Consider the following 12,247-nt stretch of genomic DNA (forward strand, 5'->3'; position numbering starts at 1 on the left):
AGTCCCCTTTGAGCCTTCTGCACCCCAAACAGCGCTGCCTACAGCAGCTTCTGCCAGGACTTCTTCCCACTGCTTTTCCACAGCCCACATTCTCCTCCTCCCCCACACCCACACCCTGTAAATTCCAGCTCCTGGGCTTTCTTCTCCTCCACACGGACACCTCTTCTGCTCTGGCCCCACTGGGGGAGGTTGTTCTATCACTTGGGGAGCCTGGCCTCACAGCGGGCAGGTGACACGACCCTTAGCTTGTTATCAAGGACATCAGTTATTTGAATGAACATTGTATTGGTGTCACGAGGTGACGATGTGACGTGCCTGTTCTCACCTCCCAAAGGAGAAGAAAGGTCCCACAACAGCAGGGGTCAAAACCGCCTAGCCCGAACTCAAAAGCTGTCTATACACTGATCTGAGTCCAGATGCTCAGGTTGTATACTAAAGAAGAAGGCTCAAAAGGGGAAACCGAGGTGGAGGAAGGGGTGGTGGTGGACTGGAACCTGGCTACAGAGGCTAAAGGGGACCAAAACCAAATCCTGGGAAAGAATGTGGTGTCTGTTCTAGATTAAAGAAAATGGAAGTTTACTTGGGGGAGGGGGCAGTCTTATCAGATGTTTACATTCCAGAGAGCCCTGCAGCTCCTCATCTTCGTGAGAAAATACCTGCGGGTGTTCCTCCTACACAAGGTAGAGAGATGCAGGCACCTCCCTCAGCTTGCTCCCCTTCGCCTCTGGCCTCCTGTCTGGCTGTGTGAATGGATGAGAGGAGCAGGAGCCCACCTTCATTTTCTCTAAACTCACCCCTGAGATAACATGAGAGGAGCTGGAAATACACAGGCACTGAAAGCACGCACGCACGTGTGTGCACACACACACACGAGCACTCACACACACACACACACACACACACACGAGCACTCACACACACACACAAAGCACACAGAAACAGCCACACTGAGGGAAACAGCTGAGTCTCTCAGTCAGTCTGCCACCCCTCTTAGCACTCACAGCACTCACAACAGTGAGATCATGGGAGCTGGGGCTGGAGAAAGCAAGGAGCTAAGAGTGCTTGCTTCTCCTTCACAGTCTGCTGCCAGCATCCACCTCAGACAGCTCACAACTCCAGACCTGGAGGAGCCAACACCTCTAAGTGTCAGAGGGCATCTTCGCTCAAGTAAAACACCCACACACAGACACTTGCACACACGTGTCTCTCTCCAGCTCCTTCCTCAGCTCTCTGACAGCTCTCATAGCTATGTGGCCCATGCGATTCCATAAGCAGGTCTGCACACAGCCTCGCTCCTGCTCACCCTACTCTCTCTACAACCAACTTAAGGACGGAGCAACCTGTTTCTCCACAGAAGCTGTGCTAGCCAGAGGCCTCCACGTCAGCAGTCAGTGGCCATCCCTATGTTCCTAGACTTGAGTTTCCAGCAGCTGAATGTTCCCTCTAGTCTCCTGAAAATGGCCCCCTAGTCTCCTCGATGTTCCATGCCCATGAAGCTGTGGTCCCTGATCTCCATGTTTCTCCATCTGCTCCCAGCTGACCTTCTTCTACATGACTATAAATATTAAGGGTTTTTTGCTTTTGTTTGTTTGGGTTTTTTTTGAGATTGGTTTCTTTGTGTAGTCCTGGCTGTCCTGGAACTCAGTTTAAAGACTAGACTGGCCTCAAACTCACAGAGATTGACCTGCCTCTGCCTTCCGCTAAGTAAAAGTGGGCAGCCCAGGAAAATATTGAGATTCTTAGCAAATATTGAGGTTCTCTTCTGTCCTGGACCATTTCTCTGTATACATAAATGTGTGTATGTGAGTGTGTGTGTATGTGTGTGTATGAGTACATCAAGTAAGTTAAGCAGGATGGCTAGCCACTCTCAGGAATCCTCTGTCTCAGCTTCTTCAATTCTTGAGAAACAAGCTTGTGGCTTTCTCTTTTTTCCTTCCTTCCTTCCTTCCTTCCTTCCTTCCTTCCTTCCTTCCTTCCTTTCTTTCTTTCTTTCTTTCTTTCTTTCTTTCTTTCTTTCTTTCTTTCGTCAGGGTCCTACCACATAATCCTGGTTAGTCTGGAACTCCCTATTTAAACCAGGTTGGCCTTGAACTCACCTGCCTGTGCCTCCTGAGCCCTGAGGTTAAAGGCCTGTGAATAGCTTTTAGATGTAAGTTCTGGAAATAAAACTCAGGTTCTCACACTCCAGCAGCCAGCACCTTACCACCTGAGCTATTTTCCTAGACTCCCTTACACTGTTTCTCTGAGTCACCGATCCGACGCTATGAGTTTAGCATCTTGCATGTACCAAAGGCTTCTATGTTTAGATGTTCACCCCAGTCTTTCTTCTGAGCTCCCAAACAGCCTGAACTAATTGTGTTTTGACTCATGGTCTCACTGTGTAGCTCTGGCTAGCCTGGAACTTACTAAGCTGGCCTTGAACTTGAGAGGATCGTGTTGGGAATTGCTAGGTAGAGCAATAAGACATCAAAAGGAGATCAAGGGGATACAAATCAGAAAAGAAGAAGTCAAACTCTCGCTATTTGCTGATGATATGATAGTTTACATAAGTGACCCCAAAAATTCTACCAAGGAACTTCTACAACTCATGAACACTTTCAGTAATGTAGCAGGATACAAGATTAACTCAAAAAAAATCAGTAGCCCTCCTGATGATAAATGGCCTGAGAAAGAAATCAGAGAATCATCCTTCACAATAGCCACAAATAGCATAAAATATCTCGGAGTAACTCTAACCAAACAAGTGGAAGACTTGTATGACAAGAACTTTAAATCTCTGAAGAAAAAAAAATGAAGAAGACACCAGAAAGTGGAAAGACCTCCCATGCTCTTGGGTAGGTAAAATTAACATAGTAAAAATGGCAATCTTACCAAAAGCAATCTGCAAATTCAATGCAATGTCTATCAAAATCCCAGCAAAATTCTTCACAGACCTCAAAAGAACAATACTCAACTTCATATGGAAAAGCAAAAAACCCAGGATAGCCAAAACAATCCTGTACAATAAAAGAACTTCTGGAGGCATCACAATCCCTGACTTCAAACTCTACTACAGAGCTACAGTACTGAAAACAGCCTGGTATTGGCATAAAAACAGGCAGGAGGACCAATGGAACCAAATCGAAGACCCAGATATTAATCCACACACTTTTGAACACCTGATTTTTGACAAAGAAGCAAAAAATATAAAATGAAAAAAGAAAGCATATTTAACAAATGGTGCTGGCATAACTGGATATCAACATGTAGAAGAATGAATACAGACCCATATCTATCACCATGCACAAAACCCAAGTCCAAATGGATCCAAGACCTCAACACAAAGCCAGCCACACTGAACCTCATAAAGAGAAAGTGGGAAGTACACTTGAACACATGGGCACAGGAGACCACTTCCTAAATATAACCCCAGCAGCACAGACACTGAGAGAAACAATTAAATGGGACATCCTGAAACTAAAAGCTTCTGTAAAGCAAAGGACATGGTCAATAAGACAAAACGACAGCCTACAGAATGGGAAAAGATCTTCACCAACCACACATCAGACAGAAGTTTGATCTCCAAAATGTACAAAGAACTCAAGAAATTGGTCACCAAAAGAACAAATAATCCAATAAAAAAAAATGGAGTACAGACCTAAACAGAGAACTCTCAACAGAGGAATCTAAATTGGCTGAAAGACACTTATGGAACTGTTCAACATCCTTAGTCATCAGAGAAATGCAAATCAAAACAGGTCTGAGATTCCATCTTCTACCTGAAAGAATGGCCAAGATCAAAAACATTGATGACAACTTATGCTGGAGAGCCTGTGGGGAAAAGGGAACATTTCTGCATTGCTGGTGGGAATGCAAGCTGGTACAACCCCTTTGGATGTCAGTGTGGCGATTTCTCAGAAAATTAGGAAACAACCTTCCTCAAGACCCAGTAATACCACTTTTGGGTATATATCCAAAGGATGCTCAATCGTGCCACAAGGACATGTGCTCAACTATGTTCATAGCAGCTTTGTTTGACATAGTTATAACCTGGAAACAACCTAAATGCCCCTCAACCAAAGAATAAATAAGAAAAATGTGGTACATTTACACAATGGAGTACTACACAGCAGAAAAAATAATAACATCTTGAAATTTACAGGCAAATGGATGGAGCTAGAAAACATCATTTTGAGTGAGATAACCCAGACCCAGAAAGACAAATATCATATGTACTCACTCATAAGTAGTTTTTAAACATAAAGCAAAGAAAACCAGCCTACAAATCACAATTCCAGAGAACCTAGACGACAATGAAGACTTTAAAGAGAGACATGCATACATCTAATCGAGCATGGGGACCCTGGGAGAGGGTTGAAGGGGAGGGGAGAGGCAGGGAAGGGAGCAGAGAAAAATGTAGAGCTCAATAAAAATCAATTATAAATAAATACGTATGTACATACATACATACATACAAAAATAAATGGGGGAAAATGTCTGGGGACAGGAAGTCTGAAGCTTGACTTTGAACCGTCCTTCGAACTGTCTCTTCAGAAACTTCATTCCAAGCTCTGTACCACTTTATTCTGTTTTGTCCTTGGTACATCTTCATTATCACCATCATTTTTATTGAGTGACGGCTAAGGTATCACTGACCTGTGACTACAGCAACCCAACCTTAGTGGCCCTTACTCTTCTCTGCCCCCTGGTGGCCTTTAGCTACAAAAACAGCTGCTTCTTCCTAACCAATAACCGATGCGCTGCACTTTGACTTCTTGGCTTTTAGCGCCACCATGTGGACAGTTCTACTAACAGGCCAAGGCTCCATCCCACATGCATTCCCAATCTTCCACTGGTGGAGTACGCTGGATGTGTGTAATGTCAAGGGATCTAAATCCCCTCCAGGGTTTCACTCATGCTGGTCTATTGTGAAAGGCCACGCCAGAGGTGCGAATGAACACAGATGACTGGGAGTCAAGGAACTGGCTGTGCCATCTCCGTCCTTTCCCTTGTGCTGTTCAACACCTCTGGCTCTCTTTCAGCACGGGACGCAGCATCTGATCTGTGATCCTTGCTGCTTTCCACGTCAGTCCTCCTGCCTTCTGATCTCTGCCCATCCATCACCACAAACATAAATGTCATTTTTAAAGGTTTATTTTAGTTTTATATGCATGAATAGTTTGCCTGCATGTCTTTGTGTGAACCAAGTGGGTACCTAATGTCCATAGAAGTCAGAGGAAGGCATTACAGACAGTTGTGAGCTGCCCTGTGGGTGCTGGCTAAACCCAAATCCTCTGCAAGAACAGAAAATTCTCTTAACAGATGAACCATCTCTCCAAGTCCTTAGTAGTTTTCTGTTACAAAGGCAGGGGCCTGGACTGGGCGTGGTGGTGCACACCTTTAAACCCAGCCCTCAGGAGTCAGAGGCAGGTGGATCTCTGTGAGTGTTAAGGCCAACTGATCTACATTATGAGCTCTAGGACAGCCAGGACTATATAGAGAAATGAGAGCTGCTGTTTCAAACAAAAGGCAGGAGCCAGGATATGGTTCTGCTGGGAAAGGCATCTGCCTTCAAGCCTGACGACCAAAGTTCAATCCTGAGGATCTATACAATGGAAAGAGAAAACCAACTCCTGGAAGGTTTTCTCTGACTTTCACGCGTGCCATAGTGCATGCATGTGTATGTACACACAAAAATAAAAATTGTTAAGACAGGATCTCTCAGTGCAGCCCTGGCCGACCTGGAACTCCCTTTGTAGACCATGCTGTCTCGGTCTCACAGAGTTTCACCTGCCTCTGCTTCCCAAATGTAAGCTAATTTAGTTTTTATTTATCTACTTCTCTGTGGAAGTGTTTTTGCCTGCATGTATGTCTGTGCACAAGGCTAGACATAAGCTAGAGTCATCAGAAGAAGGAGCCTCAGTTGAGGAAATGCCGCCCGAGACCCAGCTGTGCAGCATCTTCTCATTTGACTATCAGTGGGGGAGGGTCCAGCCCATGGTGGGTGGGGCCATGCCTGGGCTGCTGGTCGTGGGTTCTATAAGGTGGGCTGAGCAAGTCAAGTAAAAGAAGCCAGTAAGCAGCTCCCTTCCACGGCCTCTGCATCAGCTCCTGTCTCCAGGATCCCGCCCTGTTTGAGTTCCTGCCCCGACTTCCTTCAGTGATGAACAGCAATGGTGCAGTGTGAGCCAAACAAACCCTTTCCTCCCCAACTTGCTTTTTGGTCCCTAAGACACCTGGTGTCCAAGGTGGGCTGAAACGAGCATTAGATCCCCTGGAACTGGGGTTACAGATGGTTGTGAGATTCTATGTTCCATGTGAGTGCCAGGAATCAAGCCTAGGTCCTGTGAAAGAGCAGCCAGTGCTTTTAACTACTGGTAATTTTAAACTTAAAGGCAAAAGCAGGACATGTTCATTGTGGGACGTTAGAAATATAGATGAGCAGAAATAAATAAACCAAGGGTCTCCAGGGTGCTCTCATCTAGAGAGAATTGTTGGGGGTTGTCTTGTTTTGTTTGAGACAGAGTCTGGCTGGCCTGAAATTAACTATGCAGACCAGTGATGTGATATCCCCCTCTGTATGCTATGAATATGTCTTATTACCATTGGCTAATAAAGAAGGTGCCCATGGCAGGGCAGAATATAGGCAGATGAGAAAACTACACTGGATGAAGGGAGAAAGAAGGCCAGTGAAGGAGACGCCATGCAGCTGCCCAAGAAGCAAGAAGTAACAAACCACAGCCTTGTGGTAAAATATAAAATAATAGAAATGGGTTAATCTAAGTTGTAAGAGTTAGTTAATAAAAAGCCTAAGCTAAGCCGGGTGATGGTGGTGCACACCTTTAATCCCAGCACTCGGGAGGCAGAGGCAGGAGGATCTCTGTGAGTTCGAGGCCAGCCTGGTCTACAGAGCTAGTTCCAGGACAGGCTCCAAAGCCACAGAGAAACCCTGTCTTGAAAAACCAAAAAAAAAAAAAAAAAAAAAAAAAAAAAAAAAAAGCCTAAGCTAATAGGCCAAAAGTACATATTAATATTAAGCCTCAGAATGGTTATTTCGTAAGCAGCTGCAGGAGCTAGTGAGAGGGACAGGTGGGTGGAGGGAAACCAGTCCAGGAGACCAGAGGAATGGAAAATATTTGTAGCTACAGACCAGGCTGGCCATGAACCCACATAGATCTAACTGCCTCTACCTTCCAACTTCTGGGAATAAAATCATGCACTATCAAGCCTAGCTGGGAGAAGCATTGTGAAGAATGTTGAAGAATCCTGAAATCCTTCAAGATCTTGGTTTTCCCTCTTTGGTTTTTTGAGACAAAGTCTCACTCTGTAGCCCAGGTTGGCAGCAGAGCAACTCTCCTGCCTCAAACTTAAATGTTCAAGATTACCGGCAAGAGCCATCATTTTCTTAAGAAAAGAAATGTTTTTTTTTTTTATTATGTGCATATTTACGTCTGAGTGTGGGATTGCGCTCAGTAGTGCAGTGGCTGCAGAAGCCAGAAGTGGAATCACAGCCCCCGGAACAGAAGTTACGGGCCGTTGTCGGTGCTGGCAACCAAAAGGTCCTCTGGAAGAGCAGCGAGCACGTTTAAGAGCAGAGCAGTCTGTCTTAGGTTTCTGCTGCTGCCATGAAACACTATGGCCAAAGGGCGAGTCAGGAGGGGGGTTTATTTGGTTTGCACTTTAGCATGGCTGCTCATCACTGAAGGAAGTCAGGACAGGAACTCAGTGCAGGGTAGGATCCCACAGGCAGGAGCTGATGCAGATGCCATAGAAGGGAGCTGCTTACTGGCTTGCTTCCCCTGGTATTGCTGTCTGGGGGCAGCCCCCCAAAGCAGCACAGGGCTCAAAGGGATATCCAGTGTCAGCACCTACTAAGTGCTTCTATCTGAGGGCATCAGGGAAAAGACACACACTCTCTCTTCTTCTCATGTTCTTTCTACTATATGCTTTTTCCTACAGTTTACCCAACAAAGCTTTTCAGGGAATATAGGAATTACAATGTGGTTACATTCCCTTTTTCAAGTGAATGATTATAATGAACACAGGTAAAATCATGCTTTTCATCTTCCTTACGTGATCTAACAACTTATGCACTCAGGTGAAAAACAAATTATCCCAAGAACCCGCATACATTCATACCCAAGCAACTTGTTATAGATGAACCATGAGAGCAAGCAAGGTGTTCTTCTTGGTCAGGCATTTTATTGCCAGGCTGGGTTTTGTAGTTACTTTACTACTTATCTTGAAAGGTAATCTTATAAGGAATCTTAAAGGAATCACAAACTTAAACTTTTATACATAAAAGCAATCAGTCATGGGTCTGGAGAGATGGCTCGGCACTGGGGTTCCCAGCACCCACAGTTCACAACTGTCTGTAGTTCAGATCCAGGAGATCCAACACACTCACACAGACATGCAGGCAGGCAAAACACCAGTGCATATAAAATAAAAACAAACCATTCAAAACCAACAAGTCAGCTGTACGTTAAATCTTTAGGGTATGACACTCTCATCAACAGTCTTTTTTTATATCGGGAGACTGAGGGTAGGAATTAACCATCACCTTTGGTCGTCAACCCGCCCTAGCAGGGAAACTACACAGCTGACGACTGAGCTGCTTTGTATTCTTGTCCTCGGCTATGTGTCCTTGTGAGCTTTTCATTGTTTTCTGGGGTTTTCATCCTAAAGCTATTATCAGAGCATCTGATCCAGCCTGAAGTCACTTTAAAGCTTTGTTTCAGCTAATGATACACACGAAACCTGTGACTGCATCTCTCAGCATTAAGAGAATTAGAGCCGACCTGGCGCCTGGGATTCAGTTGTTTTCCTTTTTTTTTTTTTGATTTTTGAGACAGGGTTTCTTTGTAGCTTTTTGGTTCCTGGCCTGGCTTGCCTCTGCCTCCCGAGTGCTGGGATTAAAGGCGTGCGCCACCACCACCCAGCACTTTTTTTTTTTTTTTTTTTTTTTTTTGGTTTTTTTGAGACAGGGTTTCTCTGTAGCTTTGGAGCCTCTCCTGGAACTAGTTCTTGTAGACCAGGCTGGCCTTGGACTCACAAAGATTCGCCTGCCTCTGCCTCCCGAGTGCTGGGATTAAAGGTGTGTGCCACCACCGCCCAGCTTCAATTGTTTTTCTTAATTGTTAACTTGAGCTACAGAAAAACTGCAGCTCCTTAGGTGAAATTCATAGGCCTGGCTGTGTAGCGTTTCATTGTATTTATTTTTGTTCATCAAAACTCTGTATACACTAACATTATCAATTAGACAGTACAGCTTAGGGAGGAATCGTCCTCACGACAATTCACAGATAAAATGCCCAGCAGAGTGAGATGTATCCATGAGATAGACAACTACATTACAGGCAGTGGGGTCTCCCCACACCCATTCACACTGTGCCAGATCCCCAAGAAAGATGGTAACAGCAAACATGTAAAGGCACAGCAGAAACAAAAGACACTCTGGGGTTTGTATTCTCAGGAGATCCACCCATCAGAAGCGTTTCTTCCTAGTCGGCTGACACTTGGAATTTAAATTGCTACCTGCTGCTCCTCTGACAGGGTCACTGGCACCCTGGCTTGCTCAGCCTGCTTTCTTATAGAACCCAGGACCACCAACCAGTTCAGGGATGACATCAGCCACCATGGACTGGACCCTCCCCAACAGATCTCATTGAGAAGATGCCTAACAGCTGGGTCTCTGGCGGCATTTCCTCAAGTGAAGCTCCTTCCTCGGATGACTCTAGCTTGTACACATATGACCTGTCCTGGATGTGTGTATGCATGTATGCACACACGTGACCTGTCCTGGCTGTGTGTGTGCATGCATGCACACATGTGTACCCAGGGTTTGAGCCAAGGACCTTCCTATGCTAGGTGAGTACTATACCTTCTGAGCTACATCCCCAGCCAGGTCTCTGGGAGCTGGAAAGTGGTTTGCATTGCAAGTATTCCCGAGGAAGGCGCACTCACCAGTCAAGCGTGAGGGTCTGACACAAGTATTCCCGAGGAAGGCACACTCACCAGTCAAGCGTGAGAGTCTGACACAAACTGAGGCAGAGTCACACTTTCAGTCTGGGTCAGCTCAGGTCAGCCCATCTCACCAGGAAGCACAATAGACTTAGGGTCACTTCTCATTCACAGCCTGTCTCCTCCAGTTCTCCACCTCCCAGGAGTCTCCAGTTTCTTGCTGTCTTCTCTCCTGGCACAGATATCAACATCTGTCTGATTTTACCTCCTATGTTGGTGTAAAAATAAGACACTTTTTTACTCTTGCATTGTCATTTCCAAATCATACTTAAACTCTCTGTATAATGGTATTTATTTATTTATTTATATTGAAAAAAAATTTCCGCCTCCTCCCAGCCTCCCATTTCCCTCCCCCTCCTCCCATTCTTCTCCCCCTCACCCTACTCCTCTCCCCCTCCCTCTCCAGTCCGAAGAGAAGTCAGGGTTCCCTGTCCTGTGGAAAGTCCAAGGTCCTCCCCCCTCCATCCAGTTCTAGGAAGGTGAGCATCCAGACTGGCTAGGCTCCCACAAAGCCAGAACATGGAGTAGTCTGTATAATGTTTTGCCTTTTACCACTTGTTTTATTTTGTGACAGTCTACATGTAGCCCAGGCTGGTCTCAAACTTACGATGGGGCCAAGGATGGCACTGAACTTGTGGGAATCCAACCTCGTGCATGGCAGTCAAGCACCCTATCAACTGAGCTAACTTCCCACTATCACTTATTCGATACAGAGCTACTACTCTAGAGAGCTTACTGTGTGCCAGGAATTTACACTAAGTTGTCCTTAAGTGTGTGTGGATAGTATTAGTGACCCATGATACAAAAGAGAAAACTGGAGTTCTGGGTCCAGCAGAAAGAGTTCTGAAATCGCCAGTCAGTGGTGGCGCATGCCTTTAATCCCAGCAATTGGAAGGCAGAGGCAGACGGATTTCTGTGAGTTTGAGGCCATCCTGGTCTACAAGAGCTAGTTCCAGGACAGGCTCCAAAGCTACAGAGAAACCATGTCTTGAAAAATCTAAAAAGAGTTCTGAAATTAATTAGTACTATCACAAACTTTTCAAAAACCCGGTGGACAGGTGTCAAATGGGAAGACCAAATGTGAGTGCCTTCAGGCAATCCTGTGTTCCTCCATCTTCCAGAGACTGCACCTTGGCCTTTACACAGCTTCACACACTTGCCTACAGATGTGTCACAGTATTTGAACATGACATCCATGAAGCTTCACTGTGACTTTTAACAAGGACCTTCTAAGGCAAGGAGTGTCACTCCAGGAGGGACACAGGGAGGAGATGGACAGCAGAGTCACTCCAGGGAGGTCACAGGGAAGATGGACAGCAGAGTCACCCCAGGAGGGACACAGGGAGGGGATGGACGGCAGAGTCACCCCAGGAGGGACACAGGGAGGAGATGGACAGCAGAGCCACCCCAGGAGGGTCATGGGGAGATGGACGGCAGAGTCACCCCAGGAGGGACACAGGGGAGATGGACAGCAGAGTCACCCCAGGAGGGACTCAGGGAGGAGATGGATGGCAGAGTCACCCCAGGAGGGTCATGGGGAGATGGGACTGCTTTATCTGGAGTCAATTTTTGTTGTGTGATGTTTTACTCTTTTGGCTTTTTTGAGGCTCACCACCCATCTCCCAAATAAATCACACACAGATACTTATTTTTAGGTTTGAATGCATGGCTTTAGCTTGGCTTGTTTCTTACCAGCTTTTCTTAACTTAAATTACCCCGACTACCTTTTGCCTCTGCCCTCTTCTTTCTTCTGTGTATCTTACTCTCACTCTTGCTCATGGCTGGTTGGGAGAATGGGTGACTGGCCCCTAGCATCCTCCTCTCCTTGTTGCTCCTCTTCCTTGTTTCTCCTTCTGTTCATTCTCTTTGCCTGCCAGCCCTGCTTATCCTTGTTCCTGCCTCACTATTGGCCATTCAGCTCTCTATTAGACCAATAGGTATTTTAGACAGGCAAAGAACCACAGCTTCACAGAGTTAATCAAATGCAGCATAAGCAAAAATCACACACCTTAAGATAATATTCCCCAACATTTCCCTTTTTTCTCTTTAAACAAAAAGGAAAAATTTTAGCTTTAACATAGTAAGACTGTATACAATAAGAATAATTATCAAATAAAGATTACATTCTCAATGTACTGAATTCAAATTAATTTGTGTCTGGTAAATTTAAAGAAAATACTCCATAATCTATCCAAAATTTTATACCTAACCTACTTTCCATCATATCTAAGGAAAAGTGCAACTG

This window comes from Chionomys nivalis, chromosome 17 (assembly GCF_950005125.1).
Source record: "Chionomys nivalis chromosome 17, mChiNiv1.1, whole genome shotgun sequence".
Lineage (NCBI taxonomy): Eukaryota > Metazoa > Chordata > Mammalia > Rodentia > Cricetidae > Chionomys > Chionomys nivalis.